This window comes from Micromys minutus, assembly GCF_963924665.1.
Source record: "Micromys minutus genome assembly, chromosome: 5".
Taxonomy (NCBI): domain Eukaryota; kingdom Metazoa; phylum Chordata; class Mammalia; order Rodentia; family Muridae; genus Micromys; species Micromys minutus.
In genome coordinates this window covers 32,987,107-33,010,984 of record NC_137974.1, presented here as the reverse complement: position 1 = coordinate 33,010,984, position 23,878 = coordinate 32,987,107, and positions in this window count along the sequence as shown.

The following is a 23,878-nucleotide window of genomic DNA, read 5'->3' as shown; positions in this document are numbered from 1 at the left end:
CTCTGTACCCCATTTTTTAATAGGGTTGTTTGATTCTCTGGTGTCTAGCTTTTTGAGTTTTTTGTATACCTTGGATATTAGGCCTCTATCTGATGTGGTGTTGGTAAAGATCTTTTCCCATTCTGTTGGTTGCCGTTTTGTTTTCTTGACGATGTCCCTAGCCTTACAGAAACTTTGCAATCTCATTAAGTCCCATTTGATAATCTTTGACCTTAGAGCTTGAGCCATTGGTGTTTTGTTCAGGAAATTTTCTCCTGTGCCTATGTGTTCTAAGGTTTTCCCTACTTTCTCATCTAATAGATTCAGTGTATCTGGTTGTATGTGGAGATCTTTGATCCACTTACACTTGAGCTTTGTACAAGGAGATAAGAAAGGGTCTATTTTCATTCTTTTGCATGCTGAGTGCCAGTTGGACCAGCACCAATTGTTGAATAGGCTGTCCTTTTTCCATTGGAAATTTACAGCTCCTTTGTCAAATCAGATGACCATATACATGAGGGCTCATTTCTGGATCTTCTATTCTATTCCATTGATCCATGTGCCTATTACTGTACCAGTACCATGCAGTTTTCAGCACAATTGCCTTGTAATATAGCTTGAGGTCAGGGATAGTGATTCCCGCAGGTGTTTTTTTTGTTGTTGAGGATGGATTTCGCTATTCTAGGTCTTTTGTTATTCCATATGAAATTGCACATTGATCTTTCCAATTCCATGAAGAACTGGGTTGGAATTATGATGGGGATTGCATTGAATTTGTAGATTGCTTTTGGTAAGATGGCCATTTTTAAGATTTTGATTTTTCCAATCCATGAGCATGGGAGATCTTTCCATTTTCTGAGATCCTCCTCAATTTCTTCCTTTAGAGGTTTGAAGTTCTTGTCATACAGGTCCTTCACTTGCTTAGTTAGAGTCACACCAAAGTATTTCAAAGTTTTTGTGATGATTTTGAAGGGTACCTTTTTCCTAATTTCTTTCTCCACATGTTTGTCCTTTGAGTATAGGAAGGCTACTGATTTGTTTGAGTTAATTTTGTATCCAGCCACTTTGCTGAAGTTGTTTATCAGCTGTAGGAGTTCTCTGGTGGGATTTTTGGGGTCACTCAAGTACACTATCATGTCATCGGCAAAGAGTGATGTTTTTATCTCTTCCTTTCCGATTTGCATCCCATTGGTCTCCTTTTGCTGTCTAATTGCTCCAGCCAGGACTTCCAGTACTATGTTGAATAGGTAGGGGGAGAGTGGACAGCCTTGTCGAGTCCCTGATTTTAGTGGAATTGCTTCTAGTTCCTCGTCATTAAGTTTGATGTTGGCTGTTGGTTTGCTGTATATTGCTTTTATTATGTTTAAGTAAGGGCCTTGGATTCCTATTCTTTCCAGGACTTTTAACATGAAGTGGTGTTGGATTTTGTCTAATGCTTTCTCAGTGTCTAGTGAGATGACCATGTGATTTTGGTCTTTGAGTCTGTTTATATGGTGGATTACTTTGATGGATTTCCTTATGTTAAACCATCCTTGCATCCCAGGGATGAAGCCTACTTGGTCATGTTGAATGATCGTTTTGATGTGTTCTTGGATTTGGTTTGCAAGGAATTTGTTGTGTATTTTTGCATCAATGTTCATAAGTGAGATTGGTCTGAAGTTCTCTTTCCTTGTAGGGTCTTTGTGTGGTTTAGGTACAAGGGTTATTGTAGCCACAAAAATTGAGTTGGGTAATATTCCATCTGATTCTATCTTTTGGAATAGTTTGGCGAGTATTGGTGTTATATCCCCAATAAATGTCTGATAAAATTCTACACTGAACCCGTCTGGACCTGGGCTTTTTTTGATTGGGAGACTTTTGATGATTTCTTCTATTTCTTTAGGTGTTATAGGGTTATTTAGATGGTTTGCTTGGTCCTGGTTTAACTTTGGGACCTTGTATATGTCTAGGAATTTGTCCATTCCCTCCACATTTTCCAATTTTGTGGAGTATAAGTTTTTGTAGTAGGATCTGATGATTTCTTGAATTTCCTCAGTTTCAGTTGTTATGTCGCCACTTTCCTTTCTGATTTTGTTAATTTGGATACTCTCTCTTTGCCCTCTAGTTAGTCTGGCTAAGGGTTTATCAATCTTGTTGATTTTCTTAAAGAACCAACTCTTGGTTTTGTTGATTTTTTTAATGGTTCTTTTTGTTTCTATTTGGTCTATTTCTGCCTTAATTTTGATTATTTCTTGCCATCTACTCTTTTTGGTTCTAGGGCTTTTAGCTGTGCTGTCAGGTTGCTGATGTGAGCTTTCTCCAGTTTCTTTTTGGAAGCACTTAGGGCTATGAGTTTTCCTCTCAATACTGCTTTCATTGCATCCCATATGTTTGGGTATGTTAGTCAAATCTACATGACATATTTTAAAATAACAATCAGTAAGAATCTAAAAATATTTTATATCTGAAGCCAGCTATTTCTTCATACATATAAATCTATCTCTTGAAGTCAATAGTAGAAATGAAGAATTAAGAATAAAATTTAATAAGGCAGGGCTCATATCTTAGATCAATAAATGCACAAAGGTAGTCCTAACTCCTTTTCACAGTTTGTAACAGAAGTCACTTAAAATTATTCCTTAAGGAAATAAGTCTGCAAGGATGTCCTTTAAGAATCCCATAGGAACCAAGATGAAGTCTGTGGAGTGAGTGATAAAATGTTCTGTGGGTTTCCCAATATGTTTTTAGAAGTAATTTCATTGCTATGCTCTTTTAGCATAACAAACTTTGTTTTGCCCTGGGCCACATATTGGTGACCTTCACAGTATCAGGTATGGGTTACTTCTAGTTGAATGAACCTTAAGTCCAATCAGAATATAGTCTGTCACTACTTTACCATTGGTTGCACTATTGTATCAGTGAATCTCTAAAGCAGATTGATGTTGTAGGTCACAGGACTTGTAGCTGGATAAAAATGATGAATACTTGTCATGTCTAGTACCATGGTAAGGGGCTTTCTGCATAATAAATGCCAGTCAGTAAAATCTGAATTACTAGTTGAGAGGTCAGTTAATTTAATTTTAGTAACATGTACAAATGGTGTTTAGCAATAGTGTTTTACCATTAGGCTGCAGTGTGTGATAAATCATTGTGTCAAGACCCTGTGGTGGTTGGGAAGATTTCTGTGGCCCATTTGGCAAAAACTCAATGAGTTGTAACACATTTCTGACACACAAAGTTTTATTTGGTGGATTAGGATGTCCCTTTAGGGCATTATTTCTGTCGTTATATAGTGACTCCATTAAAATTTCTTTCATACACACACCTTATATTTATATTGTTTGGCATATCCAATTAACATGGCTAAGTGACTAGCTGTGTACTGATGAAATTCTGGCAGTGTTGCAAACTTTATTTTTCAATTTCTTTGGATATTCTCCTTTTTTTTTCAAGTTAGAAAGAATGCTTTATTTGGCTTATGTGTGATATCACAGCGCATCTTTTAAGTAAATAAGAACACAATCTCAAATAAGCTAGATACCTGGAGTCATTATGTACAGATGAAGCTTTGAGGACTTTTCTCCATTTAATTTTTGGCATGTCCATTTATGTTGTCCTTGTCCACGTCATTTTTTATCAGAAATATGTTTGTATGACTTTATTTAAAAAAGAGAGATACATGTACAAATTTTAAAGCATTTTAGCAAAAAACTATATGAACATATTTTTGTCAATACTTAATTCTTTTCGAAGTTTGATAGTATGCATTGAAATCTTACTAGTTACCATAAACATAAAGTACATGTAGAAGAGAATATAACATGGAAACAGTCAGAGTTTTATTGGTGTGTATAGAATAAATGTAATGACTTTTGAATACCAAAAATTGTCACAAGGCTATATTCTTAGCTCATGGATTATTAATGATTTAAGGTCTAGGTGTAATATACTCTGAGAGGGTGCAGACATTCTCTCTATTTTTATTTCAAATGTTATTTCCTTTAACCACCACACCCCTCCCTCCTCTCTCTCAACTTGCTTCCATGGATGCGCCTCCTCTCCCAATCACCCTCTCCACCTCAGTGCCTTGGCTGGTTGATGATGTTGTTCTTCCCATGAGGTTGCAAACCTTGCAGCTCTTTCAGTCCTTTCTCTAGATCTATCTTTAGCTGCAAGCATCCTCTTCTGTATCTATATGACTCTGACAGAGCCTCTGAGGAGACATCCATATCTGGTTCCTGCCAGTAAACACTTCTTTCCTTCAGCAGTAGTGCTTGGGTTTGGTGGCTGTGTATGGAGTGGTTGTCCAAGTGAGGCAATCTCTGTAGATCTTCAACTTTTATTTCAATTATTTTTTTAAGATTTCTTACTTTTTAATTTATATTTATGTGAGTCAGAGAGGTGATAGATGGCTATTGTGAGAGGGAAGAGAGAGAGAGACATGATTACTCTTTGTCCTTGCAGAAGACCTACAGGAGTCTATGAGCCATGGAACATGGCTGATAGGAACTAACTTACTCCAATGCCAGAGCTGCATGTACAGTCATCACTCCAGATGTTCATTCAGTCTTCAGACATGTTAAAGTTCATGTCATTTTACTTCTCGTTAATGTTATTACCTTTGCTAGTCAACAACAACAAAATAGAAACTTTAAACTAATGACTGAATGCTTGACACATTTTCAGTATAGTTGGAGCCAGGTTTCTCTAGATGAGTAATTCCCAACTTGAGGGCCATGACACCATTGGGGGTTTAGAGTCTGGGCAGTGCTTCCAAACTACAACAAAAGAACAAAATGACTTGATATCTATAAAATACTAAGTATATTTTGAGAATTAATTTATAGTTTAATTTTAAATAATTTTACATTCTCCTTATCACTTAATGACCTAAGAAATTTTATTCTTGTTTATTTGCAACAGATATGCTAGCACACATCATTTTTGATCACCACAGAATGAATCCATGCATAAGAATATAAAAACCTGATTCAATTTTATTCTCAGTGAATAACATTTGTATATAAAAGTTCTAAATCAAATATCCTTAAATGAATTGAGCCAACAAAGATGTGTAGCAGAAAGTAACTATTACTACACAGCCTTAATTAGCTACAAACTATAATTAGGATATGTACTGGCTGGTTTTGTGTCAACTTGACACAACCTGGAGTTATCACAGAGAAAGGAGCCTTAGTTGAGAAAATGCCTCTATGAGATTCAGCTGTAAGGCATTTTTTTTTCAACTAGTGATCAAGATGGGAAGGCCCAGCCCATTGTGGATGATGCCATCTCTATCCTGGTAAACCTGGGTTCTACAGGAAAGCAGGTTGAGCAAGCCAGGGAAAGCAATCCAGTGAGTTATATACCTCCGTGGCCTCTGCATCAGCTCCTGCTTCCTGACCTGCAGATTTTCCAGTTTTGTTGAGTACAGACTTTTGTAGTAGGATCAGATAATTTTTTTGTTTTCTTCAGATTCTATTGTTATGTCTGCCTTTTCATTTATGAGTGTGTTAATTTGAATACTATCTCTGTCCCTCTGGTAAGTCTGGCTAAGGTTTTATCAAGCTTGATGATTTTGTCAAAGAATCAGTTCCTAGTTTTGTTGATTCTTTGTATAGTTATTTTTGTTTCCACTTGGTTCATTTCAGCCCTGAGTTTAATTATTTCCTGCCTTCTACTCCTCTTGAGTATATTTGATTCTTTTTGTTCTAGAGCTTTCAGGTGTGCTGTCAAGATGCTAGTACATTTCATAGAGGCAAGGGGAGGGCAATGGGATGTAGGGTTTCTGGAGAGAAACCAGGAAAAGGGATACCATTTGTAATGTAAAGAAATAAAATGTCCAATATAAATTAAATTAAATTAAAAAAAATCCTTCTCTGATGGATCCTGGTACATCCAACACTGGAAACAATTGTATCTATCTATCTACATTCTTCTGTCTCTCTTCCGCTCCCCTTTTAAAACAGGTTCAGTTCATAAAAGAGGACTGAAACATCCTAGAAAGATTGTGTGCTGATCAAAATCAGAAAATAAGGAAAAAAATCTAAGAGTTTTGTTCGTTCTCCATACGGCTTTCTCTAGGTAACTGCTAGAAAAGATTCTAAAAGAGATGTGTTGGCTCTGTAACTAATTGTTCAGAATTCTCATCATGATCAAAAATCCTTTCCAAAATCTTTAAAAAAGGTCTATGAAGTGTTCAAAAACAGCTTTCTTTGATTTCCTTGAAGTTTTCCAACTAAAATCAGAAATCGTGTTAGAAAAAGAGTTCTTGAAGAGGTGTGTGTGTGTTCTTTATTTTCTGCTTTCTTTCTTTTTTTATTTAATTATTTATTTTTCGAATACATCTTTTAAGGTTGTAATTAAGTATTTGTGTGTATATATAAATACACATATGTATATATGTAACAACAATATAGGAAAAGAGGCTATTAACTTGAGAGGATATGAGAGAGACTAGGAGGGGATGTAGGGAGGAAAGGGGGATGTGATACAGTTCTATTTTAATTAAAATATATTCCTTTTTTTGTTGAACTTCACACAGTCTGTGAGTTGTTTTGGGGGTGTTCGGAACTTTCTGGTGTTAGTTTCCCATTATCACTGACTGCATATTATGTCTGTTCTTTAGTGACTGGGTTATCTCACTCAGGATGATGCATCCATTTTCTTATGAATTTTGTTAAGTCATTGTTTCTGATAGCTGAGTAGTACTCCATTGTGTAAATGTACCACAATTTTTGTATCCATTCATCTACCAAAGGACATCTGGTTCTTTCCAGCTTCTGGCTATTATAAATAGAGCTGCAGTGAACACTGTGGTGCATGTATCTTTGTTGTATATTGGAGTGTCTCTGGGGTATATGCCCAGAAGTGTAATAACTGGGTCTTCAGGTAGTACTATGTCCATTTGTCTGAGGAATCGTCAGACTGATGTCCAAAGTGGTTGTATCAGTTTACAACCCCATCAGCAGTGGAGAAGTGTTCCTCTTTCTCCACAACCTCGCCAACATCTGTTGTCATCTGAGTTTTGCATCTTGGCCCATCTGACTGGTGTGAGGTGGAATCTCAGGGTTGTTTTGATTTGTATTTCCCTGATGGCTAAGGATATTGAGCACTTCATTAGATGTTTTTCAGCCATTCGATATTCCTCAATTGAGAAATTTTTGTTTAAGTCTTTACCCCATTTTTCTATAGGGTTGTTTAATTCTCTGGTGTCTAGATTTTGATTTCTTTGTATACCTTGGATATTAGGCTTCTATCTTATGTGGGGTTGGTAAAGAAATTTTCCCACTCTGTTGGCTGCCGTTTTGTTTTCTTGACAGTGTCTTTAGCCTTACAGAAACTTTGCAATCTCATTAAGTTCCATTTGTCAATCTTTGATCTTAGGGCTCGAGCCATTGGTGTTCTGTTCAGGAAATTTTCTCCGGTGCCTATGAGTTCTAAGATTGTCCCTACTTTCTCAACTAACAGTTTCAGTGTACCTGGTTTAATTTGGATATCTTTGATCCACTTACAATTGAGCTTTGTACAAGGAGATAAAAAAAGGGTCTATTTTCATTCTTCTGCATGCTGACTGTTCTTACAGATCTTCAGACCAATAAGCTTTTGTTGGTGTGTTTATGTCTTTGAATGCTTTATTCCCAGGTTTGGGCATTTTGGGAAAGTTGTACAGTGCTGAGGCTGCAGAATATCAAGAGAGGATATGTGTCAGGAGAGGGTGAGCTTTACATTCCAAAGGTTGGACACACATGCTTGTGATTTCTACTCCCTGATCCATGGGGATGAGAAAAGCTTCTACAGCTTGGAAGATAGCTGTCACCATGCTTTTCCCACAAGAGCCACATCAAAATTTCCTTTTTTCTCTTGCTTCCTAGCAGATATTTGGCAAATGTAACTAATACATACAAATTAATAAAGAATGAACCAAATGACTAAGCTGCACAGAAGTCTGTTATCTTGACATGTAATCTGAAGTTACTTCCTCCTAATAATACACATAAATGTATTTATTATTCCCAAAACTAAAAAAAAAAAAAAAAAAAATCAAAGAACCTTGGTGATTTCCTGTACTATACTTTATTTTCATTTTCTTCCTGTGTTTCTAGTTAGATTGTTTTTCAAAGTCTGGGATTTTATAATTCATATTTTGGTGTCTTTCTGTGAAAATGTATGTAGAGGCTTCAAAATATTGAAATACTGAATGTTGAAGTAGAAATTGGATCATTTTCAAATTTATTGCTTTATGTTGCTCATAGTATATACTAGGCAGACTACCTTAAAGTCTGGGAATGAAAAAGGAGTATTTATAGTATATATCATATGTTGCTAAAGGAATAAAGTTTAATGTATACTAAAACTTATAAAACTAGATTCCCTGTTTTAAATAGTTATTTAAATTTAGTGAATTTGATCTTCTTTGGTTGTGAAAAATGTAAAACTGTTATGTATGCCAAATGTGTGACTTTAAAATTTTTATACTCTGTGAAAATGTTCATGTTGATAATTCCATAAAAATAAGTAATCTAAGTTTTTTATAAGAAGAAATATATTCTCATTTTCAAAGTTAACTAGGAGTTAATAAACGGAAAGGAAATACTTATTTTAGTTGGCCCCATTACCTATGTTCTATGAAATTTTGTCAATCTTGAATTCAAAGATTTATGATCACTCCTGTATTGTCTACTTCATTTCATATAGATAAACATATATATATATATATATATATATATATACATATATGTATATGTATATATATATATATATATATATATATATAATTTGGAAAGATTGCAAATAATTTGTTTTACTTCTAGTCTGGAAAACTACTGCATACAATATAATTATTGCAAAGTTCATATTTAATAAGGATAAATGTGAATAACAAGATTTTCTCAATGAAATTTGCCCAATGCTACTCATTACACAAGTATTTATAATTTCAAAAGTAATTAAGGGTTTAAATGGGATAAAGATGAGAAAAATTGATGATAAGCTGACTATAAATTTGATAGATTATTATAGAGTTTCTTAGCTCCTCTTGTTTAATCTCAGATACAGAACAATCTTCAAAGCGGATTGAAAATAGGATCACAGAAAAATGTCAAAAGAATTAAGGGGAATTTGGTTGAAAGAAATGTGAATAATCATACGCAAAACCCTATGAACAAATGCTGTAACCTACTGGAAAATAAAAGACTGGAATTTTGGCTTAAGGTAAATTAAAGTTGAATATAGGATTAATTTGGGTGTTTAATGCTCCCAACTTTGTTATCCAGATGTAAGATTAGCTCAAATATTTTATAAGGTATAAGCAAGGGAATCAAAGTAAAAGAGATACAGATGTAGTGAGTATAAGGTAAAGAAGGAAGCCACTGATGTTCTTCTCTATGAAAAATAAAATAGACAATATGAGGTAGACAGGCTCTGAAAGAAACATTAAAAAAATAACACCTCTTTTAGAACATTAGAAAAAACAGCATTTCTAACATCTTAGTTTTAACCAAGTAATTCTGTTGTTCCATATTTGTTTAAAGAACAGCACTGTTTTATTTTCTTTTATTTATGTCTGTGATATTAATTAAGACACTATAAACTAGGGTAGGATATTTTCTAAATTTTTCTCAAAAGTATCTCCACATTTAGAGTGAAAAATAATACTTGAATTTAAGTGTTTAAATAATTAACATTTAAGCAATTAGGGTCAAATTGTAATGGTGCTGAAGGACATAAGACCTGTTTCTGCTTTAATGTAAGATGCCTAATATGAAGTGCTCTACAAGTCCTGGTATTTAATAATTTCAATGTGGTTGAGAGACGTCAATTTTGTTTCTGTTAAAATAAACATGTTACTGATATACTAATATAAACAATCCAGATTTCAGAATTAAATATCACCAGGAATTATCCTTAATATATCAGAAATGTAAAATCAGTATACATATAATAATAATAATAATAATAATAATAATAATAATAATAATAGATGTATCATTTCTGAAGACTGTATAATCTATAGTAATTATGTATGAAAGAATATAGAGAAAAATGTACCAAAAATTTTATATTACATATGATTTTAAGATTTGGTTAAGGATTAAACTGATATTTTGCAAGGTGCCCAGAAGGAAGCTAATATATTCTGGAACAATGAATACCAAGACAGCTTAATTTCCATATCATTCAACAAAATCAACATCCTAGTTTTCACAGCTAGGGGCCTAAACTTGGACTAATCATAGCAAAGAATGTGAGTTTGGAAGCCTTGGGACTCTCTTATGACACACCCTTGGCATTTGTGTGGACAAGTGACTATTATTTATTCATTTATTATGTGTGTATTTAATTGATTCCCTAGTTAGAGTCAGTAGTGCCTTCCCTCACTAAAGACAAGATTTAAGTGATTCAACCTGGTAGCTGGTATCAATACCAGTTGTGCTCCGACAGGCATGCATGTGAAGATATGGGATAAAAACATATGCATAAAACCAAACTTTCTATCTGCCACCCCAAACGGCGGCTTGTAGAGGCTGAGCAACTGGTGGGTGGGAAACCTGGGCTGCCAGGGAACAGAAGGATCTCAGCGGAGTGCACAGGGAAAGTGCACCCCCTGCCATGCCCTGCCCTGCCTTGCCTGATCCAGCGACCTGGAACAGAAAATTAGAACTTCTGTTTCCACCCAGCAGCGACTTCAGGACGCAAAGCAGAGCCTGGCCCATCTGCCACCCAGACCAGCGGCTCGTAGAGGCTGAGCAATTGGTGGGTGGGAGACCTGGGCTGCTGGGGAGCAGAGAGATCTCTGCGGAGTGCACAGGGAAAGTGCACCCCCTGCCTTGCCCTGCCCTGCCTTGCCTGATCCAGTGACCCTGAACAGAAATTTAGAACTTCTGTTTCCACCCAGCAGCAACTTCAGGACACAGAGCAGAGCCTGGCCCATCTACCACCTGGAATGGCAGCTCGTAGAGGCTGAGCAACTGGTGGGTAGGAGACCTAGGCTGCCCGGGAGCAGAGAGATCTCTGTGGAATGCACACGGAAAGTGCACACCCTGCCTTTTCCTTCCCTGCCCTGCCTGAGCCAGCAACCAGGAACAGAATGTTGGAACTTCTGTACCCACCCGACAACTCTGAGGCATAGAAGAGGGCTCAGCCCATCTAACACCTGGACGAAGGGAGATCCAGGGACACAGACCAGATACAAGGGAAAGGCAAGAATATATCACTGACAACAAAATGGCAAGAGGAAAGAGAAAGACTATATCCCAAGGAAACTAAGACAAGACCAGATACAAGGGAAAGGCAAGAATATATCACTGACAACAAAATGGCAAGAGGAAAGAGAAAGACTATATCCCAAGGAAACTAAGACAATCTACTAACACCAGAACCCATCTCTCCCATAACAGCAAACATCGGAATTCCAAACACTCCAGAAAAAGAAGACAAAGACCTGAAATCATACCTCAAGATGCTGATAGAGATACTTAAACAAGAAAGGGAGGAAAAGCAAAAAGATTAAGAAGCTTTTAAAGAAGAAACAAGAAAAACACTCAGAGAACTCAAAGAACTAGAGGAAAACAGAACCAAAGAAATAAAGGAATGGAAGAGGGAAATTAAAACAGAAATTGACACAATAAAGAAAACGCAAAAAGAGATAACCCTAGAGGCAGAACACCAAAAAAAGAAATCAGGAACCACAGAAGCAAGCATTTCCAATAGATTACAAGAGATTGAAGAGAGAATCTCAGGGGAAAAAGACAACATTGCAAACATAGACAAAACAGCCAGAGAAGATGCAAAAAACAAAAAGCTCATAACCCAAAATGTCCAGGAAATCCAAGACACAATGAGAAGACCAAACCTAAGGATAATAAGAATAGAAAAGGGAGAAGAGTACCAACTAAGAGGCACACTAAATATCTAAAAGAAAATCGTAGAAGAAAACTTCCCTACCCTCAAGAATGAGATGAACATGAGCATAAAAGAAGCCTTCAGAACTACAAATATGTTGGACCAGAAAAGAAATACCTCCCGACACATAATAGTAAAAACATCAAGTGCCCAAAGCACAGAAAGAATACTAAAAGCCGTTAGTGAAAAAGGTCCAGTAACATATGAAGGCAGGCCAATCAGACTCACACCCAATTTCTCAACAGAGACTATAAAAGCTAGAAGAGCCTGGACAGACATCATGCACACCCTAAGAGAGCACAAGTGCCAGCCCAAGCTGCTATACCCAGCAAAATTATTAATCACCATAGAAGGAGAGATGAAGATATTTCAAGACAAATCAAAATTTACACAATATGTGACCAAAAACCAAGCATTACAACGAATTATAAGTGGAAAACCCAATACAATGTGGGAAAATACAGCCTAGTAAAAACAAAAAAAACTCCTAAACAAGAACATTAAAAGAAGAAAACACAGACACAACTCAACCCAAAAAAGCAATAATGGAAAAAAACTGAAACAACTATTACTTGATATCTATTAACATAAATGGTCTCAACTCACCAACAAAGCGACATAGACTATCAGAGTGGATACATAAACAAAATCCAGCCATTTGCTGCATACAGGAAACTCATCTCAGAGACAGAGACAGACACTATCTCAGAGTAAAAGGGTGGGAAAAAACTTCCAAGCAAACAGCTCCAAGAAGCAAGCTGGAGTGGCTATTCTAATATCGAATAAAGTAAATTTCCAACCAAAAGTTATCAAAAAAAATAAGGAAGGACACTTTTTACTCATTACCGGGGAAATCTGTCAGGAGGAACTTTAAATCCTTAATATATATGCTCCAAATAAAAGAGCACCCACATTCATAAACCCTACTAAAGCTCAAAAAATACATTTCACCCCACACAATAATAGTGGGAGACTTTAATACCCTCTCTCACCAATGGACAGATCATAGAAACAGAAACTGAACAAGGACAATGCAAAACTAGCAGAGACTTTGAACCAACTAGAATTAATAGATATATACAGAACATATTATCCTAAAGTAAAAGAATACACCTTCTTCTCACCACCCCATGGCAACTTCTCGAAAATTGACCACATAATTGGACACAGAACGAGCCTCCATCGATATAAGAAGATTGAAATACTCCCATGCATCCTCTCAGATCACCATGGTCTACGGCTGGCCTTTAACAAAAACAAAGACAACAAAAAGGCCAAATACACATGGAAACTAAACAATGCTCTGTTAAAAGATAGCAGGGTCAAAGATGAAATAAAGAAAGAAATTAAGGATGTTCTAGAATTCAACAAAAATGAAAACACAACATACCCAAACTTATGGGATGCAATGAAAGCAGTATTGAGAAGCAAAATCATAGTCCTAACTACTTCCAAAAAGAAACTGGAGAGAGCTTACATCAGCAACCTGACAGCACAGCAAAAAGCCCTAGAAAAAAAGGAAACAGATGTACCCAAAAAGAGTAGACGGCAAGAAATAATCAAAATTAGGTCAGAAATAGACCAAATAGAAACAAAAAGAACCATTGAAAGAATCAACAAAACCAAGAGTTGGTTCTTTGAGAAAATCAACAAGATTGATAAACCCCTAGCCAGACTAACTAGAGGGCAAAGAGAGAGTATACAAATTAACAAAATCAGAAAGGAAAGTGGTGACATAACAACTGAAACTGAGCAAATTCAAGAAATCATCAAATCCTAATACAAAAAATTATACTCCATAAAATTGTAAAATGTGGAGGAAATGGACGAATTCCTAGACAGATACAAGATCCCAAAGTTAAACCAGGACCAAGTAAACCATCTAAATCACCCTATAACACGTAAAGAAATAGAGGAAGACATCAAAAGCCTCCCAACCAAAAATAGCCCAGTTCCAGAAGGGTTCAGTGCAGTAATTTATCAGACATTTATTGGGGATATAACAACAATACTCTCCAAACTATTCCAAAATATAGAATCAGATGGAATATTACCCAACTCATTTTTTGAGGCTACAATAACCCTCGAACCTAAACCACACAAAGACCCTACAAGGAAAGACAACTTCAGACCAATCTCACTTATGAACATTGATGTAAAATACTCAACAAAATCCTTGCAAACCGAATTTAAGAACACATCAAAACGATCATTCATCATGACCAAGTAGGCTTCATCCCTGGGATGCAGGTATCCTTTAATATAAGGAAATCCATCAATGCAATCCACCATATAAACAAACTCAAAGATCAAAATCACATGGTCATCACACTTGACTCTGAGAAAGCATTAGACAAAATCCAACACCCCTTCATGTTAAAAGTCCTGGAAAGAACAGGAATCCAAGGCCCTTACTTAAACATAATAAAAGCAATATACAGCAAACCAACAGCCAACATCAAATTTAATGGCGAGATACTTGAAGCAATCCCACTAAAATCAGGGACTCAACAAGGCTTCCCACTCTCTTCCTACCTATTCAACATAGTACTGGAATTATTGGCTGGAGCAATTAGACAGCAAAAGGAGATCAATGGGAAACAAATCGGAAAAGAAGAGATAAAAACATCACTCTTTGCGGATGACATGATAGTGTACTTGAGTGACTCCAAAATCCCACCAGAGTACTTCTACAGCTGATAAACAACTTTAGCAAAATGGCTGGATACAAAATTAACTCAAACAAATCAGTAGCCATCCTATACTCAAAGGACAAACATGTGGAGAAAGAAATTAGGGAAAAGGTACCCTTCACAATCATCACAAAAACTATGAAATACCTTGGTGTGACTCTAACTAAGCAAGTGAAGGACCTGTATGACAAAAACTTCAAACCTCTAAAGGAAGAGATTGAGGAGGATCTCAGAAAATGGAAAGATTTTTCATGCTCATGGATTGGAAAAATCAACATCTTAATAATGGCCATCCTACCAAACACAAACTACAGATTCAATGCAATCCCCATCATAATTCCAACACAGTTCTTCATGCAATTGGAAAGATCAATGTGCAATTTCATATGGAATAACAAAAGACCTAGAATAGCGAAATCCATCCTCAACAACAAAAAAAATCTGCGGGAATCACTCTCCCTGACCTCAAGCTATATTACAAGGCAATTGTGCTGAAAACTGCATGGTACTGGTACAGAAATAGGCATGTGGATCAATGGAATAGAATAGAAGATCCAGAAATAAGCCCTCATGTATATGGTCACCTGATTTTTGACAAAGGAGCAGTAAACATTCAATGGAAAAAGGACAGCCTATTCAACAATTTGTGCTGGTCCAACTGGCACTCAGCATGAAAAGAATGAAAATAGACCCTTTCTTATCTCCTTGTAAGTGGATCAAACGTCTCCATATTAAACCAGATACACTGAAACTATTAGATGAGAAAGTAGGGAAAAAAAAACCTTAGAACACATAGGCACAGGAGAAAATTTCCTGAACAAAACATCAATGGCTCAAGCTCTAAGTTCAAAGATTAACAAATGGGACTTAATGAGATTGCAAAGTATCTGTAAGGCTAAGGACATCGTCAAGAAAACAAAACAGCAATCAACAGAATGGGAAAAGATCTTTACCAACACCACATCAGATAGAGGCCTAATATCCAAGGTGTACAAGGAACTCAAAAAGCTAGACACCAGAGAATCAAACAACCCTATTAAAAAATGGGGTACAGAGCTAAACAAAAAGTTTTCAGTTGAGGAACACCCAATGGCCGAGAAACATCTGAGGAAGTGCTCAACATCCTTACCCATCAGGGAAATGCAAATCAAAACAACTCTGAGATTCCACCTCACACCAGTCATAATGGTCAAGATCCAAAACTCAGATGACAGCAGATGCTGGCGAGGCTGCTGAGAAAGAGGAACACTTCTCCACTCTTGTTGGGGTTGCAAGCTAATACAACCACTCTGGAAATCTGTCTGGCGATACCTCAGAAAATAGGATATAGTTCTACCTCAAGACCCAGCTATTCCACTTCTGGGCATATACCCCAGAGACACTTTAAAACACAACAAAGATATATGCACCACAATATTTATAGCGGCTCTATTTATAATAGTCAGAAGCTGGAAGGAACCTAGATGTCCTTCAGAAGATGAATGGATACAAAAATTGTGGTACATATACACAATGGAATACTACTCAGCTACCAGAAACAATGACTTAACCAAATTCTTAAGAAAATTGCTGCATCTAGAGAATATCATCCTGAATGAGATAACCCAGTCACAAAAGAACAGACATAATATGCAGTCACTGATAGTGGGATGCTAACCCCAGAGGCTTGCACTCCCCCAGAAACAACTCACAGACTATATGAAGTCCAAGAAATAAAGAAAACAAAACAAAACAAAAAATATTTACAAAAGAAGAAAACTTTAACTATTTCCATGTTACATTTTGTTTTACATGTACTTTATGCTCATTGTAACTATTAAGTTTTCAAGGCATACTATCAAACCTTGAAAATAATCAAGTACTGACTAAAAAATATATTCATATAGTTTTATGTAAAAATTATGTTAAAATCTGAAAAAAAGTACTGACAAAAATGTATAATTTTAAGCAAAAAATGTTTAAAATCTGTACATTTATCTTTGTTTTGTAAAATAAAGTTGTTTAAAAAAAACAAATTTTCTGCTTATATTTCAAAAGAATAAGAATTATAAAGTACACATATTGAAATTAAACACATATTCAAAATTTTATAAGACTAAAGTTTCATATGAATTTGTAATCAAATTAGGTTATGACTTATATTCACCAAATTTATGATATTATATATTTACTTTTGGCCTCCACATGTAGAAGTCCAACTATTAGACACTATTACTTCAGCATCTGCTCGATTACACTCCTTCGTTTGTTAATATGAATCAGCAAGTTCATATCATAAAGAATATATTGGAATCTATCCCTCTGACTACATTATTGTTCACTCAGCAGTTCTTTTGTACTTAATTTTAACATAAATTCTATGTTAAACATGTTTTCTCAAGCAATTAAACTGGAATGAATTTTAGATTTCTTAACAGATTAAAACTCCCTGTGGGCACAAATGAATTTGTTCTGCTTCCCCTTAGTTTGTAGACTTCACTGCACATGCAGCCTGTTTAATATTAATTTCCGGGTGGCTAGGAATTAGGATGGGCAATGGGATTTGCAAGAGCTTAATAAAGGTTGACTTTTAATATTATTAATATATTTTTATGATTGCAGAAATGGAGCTGGTAATTCATTCCCAGCAGGAATGAGTTGAAATGGAGGTTCAGTGTATTATCATCACATTTCTTTCTTTTATCAAATTCTTCTTAGAACTCAGAAATATAGGACTCTCCCAGGGTTAGAAAGATGTTCTCATTTTACAAGCAAATGGAAGGAAGTTCACACAGTTTATGCAATATGAATCATAAACGCCTGGTGAAAATTAATGTCAAGTTGCCTGCTTTGCTCCATGTTGTTTTTAAAAAAAGTCAGGTTCGACTAATAGGGACTTTTAAAATAGACTCCATGCCATTGATGATGTAACAACTTGGTGCTTGCAGTAGACTGGGCTTCCTCTCCTGTGTTAACCCAGTTATAAAGATTTAGTGGAGCATTAGTGGGAAGTTACTATAAACTTCATTATCTTCAGGAAAGACTATAGTTAAATATTGTCATTAAAGTCAAACTGCTGTTGCTAAAAGTCTCGTGATACAAGTTTTTCCACAATCAAGGACATGCAGTATCTATTTCCTTTCAATCTCATTTGGCCTTATACCTCAGTGTTTGGGAGACCTATGGTACCCAAAACAGAACTTGATCTTAACCCATCCCATGGACCAATCTAGAAGAGACCTGATAATCCTCACTTGCAGGGATGAGTCACAGCCTTGATGCAGCTTTTCCTGCTCATGCCTCATGCCTATTATAAGATATTCAGTCATTTTGGCTATTCTAGGTAGCACACTGGAAAGTATTTAGTTCTATGTACTTGAAGTAGCTTAACAACAAATAGATAAAATATTCAAAAATTAAAAACCAATAAGATAGGTTGCTTTTCCTGTGTACAATTCAGGTGGATTTTTTTTTTTTTTTTTTTTTTTTTTTTTTTTTTTGCTTTTATTGATGTTGTTTTGAGAAGAGTTATGATAAATGCTTCTATGAGATCTCAAAACTCTGTTAACAAGACAGAAATTAATAGCCCTTAATAAAATAGCAGTAAATTTAATTTCATCATAAAATGTGATTCTTAGCATAAGACTACCTTAAGCCAATTCCTCTTACATAGTTTTGGTAAGAGTATCTAGATTTTATACTTGAGATATATTAGTCCTTATTTTAATCATGTTCACTTTCTTATAAATTACCATCTGTAAAGGCTAATAATAATTCTACTTGTATACTTGACTCCTATCCCTATTATTTCTCTTAGAATATTGTAGTCCTTCAGTTCCACACAGTCCTGAATATTTACTATTTTTTCTGCACTTTCTAGAATTTGCATCCCATAGAAGCTGCCATTGACTTCTTTGTACAATCTGTCCACATTCACAAATTCTCACAGTTTTGTTCACGTTTCTGTTTTCAACTGTGAATTTTTTTAGGGACAGTTGTCTCTGAAATTCTCCTATTATTCATTTCTTTCTTTCTTTCTTTCTTTCTTTCTTTCTTTCTTTCTTTCTTTCTTTCTTTTTTTTTACCAGTTTTGCTATTATCATTTTGATCTTATTATTCAGATTCCCTTCTTGGTGGCCCCCCTGGTATACATCTTGTCCATCCTTGAGATACTAACTTTTACTGGTAGCAGTAGTTTTGTGGATGGCATGGTCTGTATTCCTCTCACAGTTAACAGGAAAGTGCATCTTGGTCCCTCAATACATCATTAAAAAGGAAAACGAAGAAGAAACAAAAATGAAGCAAAGAAATCAAACAAAAACTGACTATTTGCTTGCTGTCTTAAATAGAAATGTTCTTTTTGCCTTAGGCTCAGTTTATCTTCTTCATCTTAGTCCCAAAAATGTATCCATGTTCTTTAGGCATACATTCTGTTTCACTATTTCAAAGTATATGGGAAGTACTTTGAACCATTACTGAAGTACAAGTAATCCAGTTGTCCTGATTTAACAATAGAGAAGAAAAAATGTGCTAGTCATGGGGTATGCACACTCGTCAGACCTGATGGTCTCTATGCATATAACTATACAACACTCAGTCTGAATACCTAGGATTTTGGTGGGGCGGCGTTATGATATTAAAGATAGATGGACAAAAAGTTTTGAATCTTTTTCTTGTTACAAATATGATTTTTTTCTATCATACATACGTGTATATATACATATATATATATATATATATATATATATATATATATATATATATATATAATCTTTCCATGATTACAAAGAACTCTCCCAGATTATTTTTTTTCTGGCAAATGTCAACTTCTAATTACACATATGACAGGAATACACCTATAGATTTTCTAAACCACACACCTGAACACAGGATGAGACCATAGTCATTATTATGGCACTACACTCTGTGGCCATTCTTCTACTATATTATTATAAACCAGCTCAGGTGAAGAGGGTGTAAGTTTGCATGATGTATCCTCATTCAGTAATACCAAGCCGAGAAAGTAGAAATTGTGAGTGTTTTGCTTGAAGATGAAAATGACTAGGTGTTCAGCAAGTTTCAACCCCATGAGATCAGACGATTTCATCTTTGTAATTAACTTGATTTGACTTCTCGGCAATGTAGGCTTAGCATGTAGGACAATTTTACTCTGACAAAACCTATGACTAAAGAGCTGAATGTAAAAGTCACATAATGCTTCAAAACCCAACAATCATTTATGAAATAGATTTCTGCAGTACAAGATTTTTGCCATTTTAGCATCATTACTGTTACTCTAATTATGATTCAGTTGCTAATTCTGACATGTTGCATTCTAATACATTTAGGAAATATGAAAATGAATGCTTATAGATAAAAAATTAGCCCTTTGAAGTGTCAAAAAGCTGCAATGTCCAACAGTTTGCCACTTTCTAGTTGCTAATTGCTTAGTTTCCCTTCTCCACATGCAGTGATATTTGGTTATTGGTTTTGCAAAAGACCTTTGTGAGAATTATTATCTGACAGAGAAAACTTCAAAAATTTGGAGGTAAATATTTCAAAATTTTGTAACCCCTATAAATTGTTTACTCATAAAATAGTTCAAATTAGAGCTAAATTTGGTTTCTTTGAAATAATGCAAGAGCAACACCTGACAATATTAGAGAGATATTTGAGAATTATAGGTTGAATATATAGGACTGCCTTTGTCTTATTACTAGTCTCAAGGAATAGTAACTATTGGAACAGATTTCCCAATGCCATTCATGGGGAAATAATACCTGTTCTTGCTCCTAAGACATGTGAACATGACATCTGAATGAGGTACTCCTAGAATTTGAAAGGGTCCATATGGTTGAATGAGATTATTAAGAATTTTCTTTTTGTTTTTTTTTTTTTGTTGTTGTTGTTGTTTTTGGAAAACCTTTAGAAATGTAGTCGGGCTGGTGTTATGAACCTGAAAACCTGGTTTCTCAACAACAACAAAAACAATTAGATATTGAGAGCAAATGTCGAAGGGGAGAGAAATGACAGAGTGAGTTCAAGGCCAGCTGGAAGTCTAAATGTGCCTCTCAAAGAAAAACAGGAAAATGGTGGAGGGGAGAGGCTAGTAAGAAGACTGACTTACTATGTATGAAGGCATCAGTATATTTCCCAGAACTTCATTGACATTACATTTGCACATTTGTGATAATTTCTCTGTTATTTTGTAGCTATATATAGTTATACATGTAGTACTAATAAAAACTATACATTTTGCATGCTTTTTTTTTTCTTTTTTAAGACACCAGAGAATCAAACAACCCTATTAAAAATGGGGTACAGAGCTAAACAGAAAGTTCTCAATTGAGGAATATTGGATGACTGAGACACAACTAAGGAAGTGCTTGACATCATTAGTCATCAGAGAAATGCAAATCAAAACAACCCTGAGATTCCACCTCACACCACTCAGAATGGCAAAGATCAAAAATTCAGATGACAGCAGATGCTGGCATGGATGTGGAGAAAGAGGAACACTTCTCCCCTGTTGGTGGGGTTGTAAATTGGTACAACCACTGTGGAAATCAGTCTGATGATTCCTCAGAAAATTGTACATAGTACAACCTGAAGACACCATTCTTCTGAGGATCCTCATATACCCCCCCACACACACTTGTCACATTCACAGCAGGGGTTTCCCTGCTTACCTAAGGGTTGTTCCTTTCAGGCCAATAAATAGACTGAAGCCAGAAAACCTCACCAATTCCACTGCTCTGGAGATAAAATAATCCCAGTTTCATCCTCATCTCTGTAACAGGAAAACTGCTGTGGTCTCCCTTTTCTCCCATCCACATCAGGTTTCAGTGACCTTCACCTCTGACTCCCCTTTCTTCGACTATTTCGAGTGTCCAGGCCTCCAAAAACCAGCAAGCATTTCTAGTGAACACACCAGTTTAACAGGGCAGGAAAACAGGCAACTCACAACTATCACATTTGCTGAAACTTCAGGTAAGAAACAAAAACCAAGGAGAAAAATACCCAGAAAATTTAAATTTAGAAGTCAGTAACTAGTTGTATAATCATTCAAAATCCAGATGGCTGAATGGCACATAGAAACACAATCAGTAACAGCCTGGCTAATTCACTAAAACCCATCAATCTTCCTGCAACAAGTGATAAGTATTCCAAAGTAGCTGAAGCACAAGAAAACAAAGACTTTAAAAGTAACAATATGAAGTTAACAGAGTTCCTTAAAGAGTAAATTAATGCAACCTTCAAAGAAAGCCAGAAAATGTAAAGAGTTGAGGAAAATTAACAAAAATTTTCAAGATCTGAAAATGGAACCGAGTCAAAAAAGAAAAGAAAAGGGGAAAAAAGAAAGAAAGAAAGAAAGAAAGAAAGAAAGAAAGAAATAGAAAGAAAGACAAAATCAAAATGAAGAAATGGTGGAAATGAAAACATTAGATATTCAAATAGGAACTGCATAGGAAACTTCACTGTAGATGACTTATTCTTAAGATGAATGTAAACAGTGAATTGATTTGGTATTTATTTCTTTATAAAATGTTAGTCTCCAATAACCACACAGAGAAACTCTATTGATATAAAACTGCATAATATCTGAGTGTTTGAATGTGCCAACTTAGCTGTAGCTTTCTATGGTTACCTGCCGCCACATTCCATGACAATTGCATATTAAATAATCTGTCTCTTTGGGTTTTATATGTGTTCCCATGATCTCTTTCTGGACCCCTTGGCTACAAATCCTTCGTTTTCCTCTGTTACCTGAAACTCCAATTCTCCTCCTCAGGAGATTTTGGTATAAGCAGTAAAGTGCATGTCAGATGGAAACAAAATATAGGGGTAGCAAAAACAGCATTTGAAAAACACAAGGGTAAACTTTATACAGTGTGAAAAAAAATTATTCCTACATGTCACCAGGAAAAGTATCAGAAATGAAAGAGAGAATCTCAGACATTGAGGACACAATAAAAGCAAAGGATTCATGGGTCAGTGATAATGGGATACCTAAAACAGTTCTGACAAAAATCATCCAGTAAGTCTGGGAGAATACAAAAAGAGTCAACATAAAAATAGGAAAATAAGAAAGAGGAATAAGGCAGAGAAAACATTTTCAGCAAAATCAGAATAAAATGTCCTAATCTCAATAAGAAAATACCCATAAAGGTACAGGAGCATACAATCCACCAATTACATTGCACCAATAAAGAAAGTTCTTCCACTACAATCAAAACACCACATATACAGAAAATAGAAAGAATATCAAAATCCCTAAAGGTAAAAGATCAAGTAGCATATATAGACAGACCTATGAGAATTATACCTTACTTCTCAATATGAGATGTTAAAGGCAGAAGGATCTGGAAAAATGTAACACTGATTCTAAGATGCCAGAAAGACTACCACACACAGCAAACTTTCAATCACCATCGTGAGAAAATGAGACATTATATAATAAAATAATATTTAAACAATATCTAGCTACAAACTCAATTCTAGGGATGTGCTAGACGTGAATTTCAATAAGAGTATGTTAAGTATACCTATAAACACAAAGAAAATAATCTCACTAGAAAAATTAGAAAGGAAGAAACACACACATATACACCCAAATATACGCAGTCTCACAAATATGCACACCACCATCACCACCAAGAACAACAAAACAACAGTAGTCATCAATATATCTCATTGATAGTCCTCTATAATCTCAGTTTTCTAATTAAAAAAAAAAAGACGCAGACTAACAGAATAGATGCCAAGACAGAATCTGTCTTTCTGTTATACCCATGCAGAATACCTCAGCTTCAAGGATAGACCTTTCCTTGGGGTAAAGGGTTGCAAGAAGATATTCCAAGCAGTTATATCTACTTTAATAATGAACACAAATAGCTTTCAAACCAATGCTAATATACTACATAGTCATCAAAGAAAACGATGTGCCTAGATGTCATTTCAATTCTTAATGTCTATGTCATAAAAAACAAACATGTTTAAAAGACATACTACTAAAGCTTAAATCACATATTGAACCTGACACACTGAGCGTCATCAATACTTTACTGTCCCCAATGAATAGTTCCTTCATAAAAAAATAAATAAAAAACAACAAAATAGAGAAATATGGGAGCTAATACACATTACAAACCAAATGGACCTAAGAGATATCTACAGAACATTTCACCCAAATATAGAAGAAAATATAGATTATTCTTTGCAACTCATGAGACACAATAGTCTCAACATGTACAAGAAAATTGCAATAACTCCCTGCATTTTATCAGACCTTCCCAAATTGGAGAGTGATATCAACAATAACATAAATAACAGAAAATGGACAA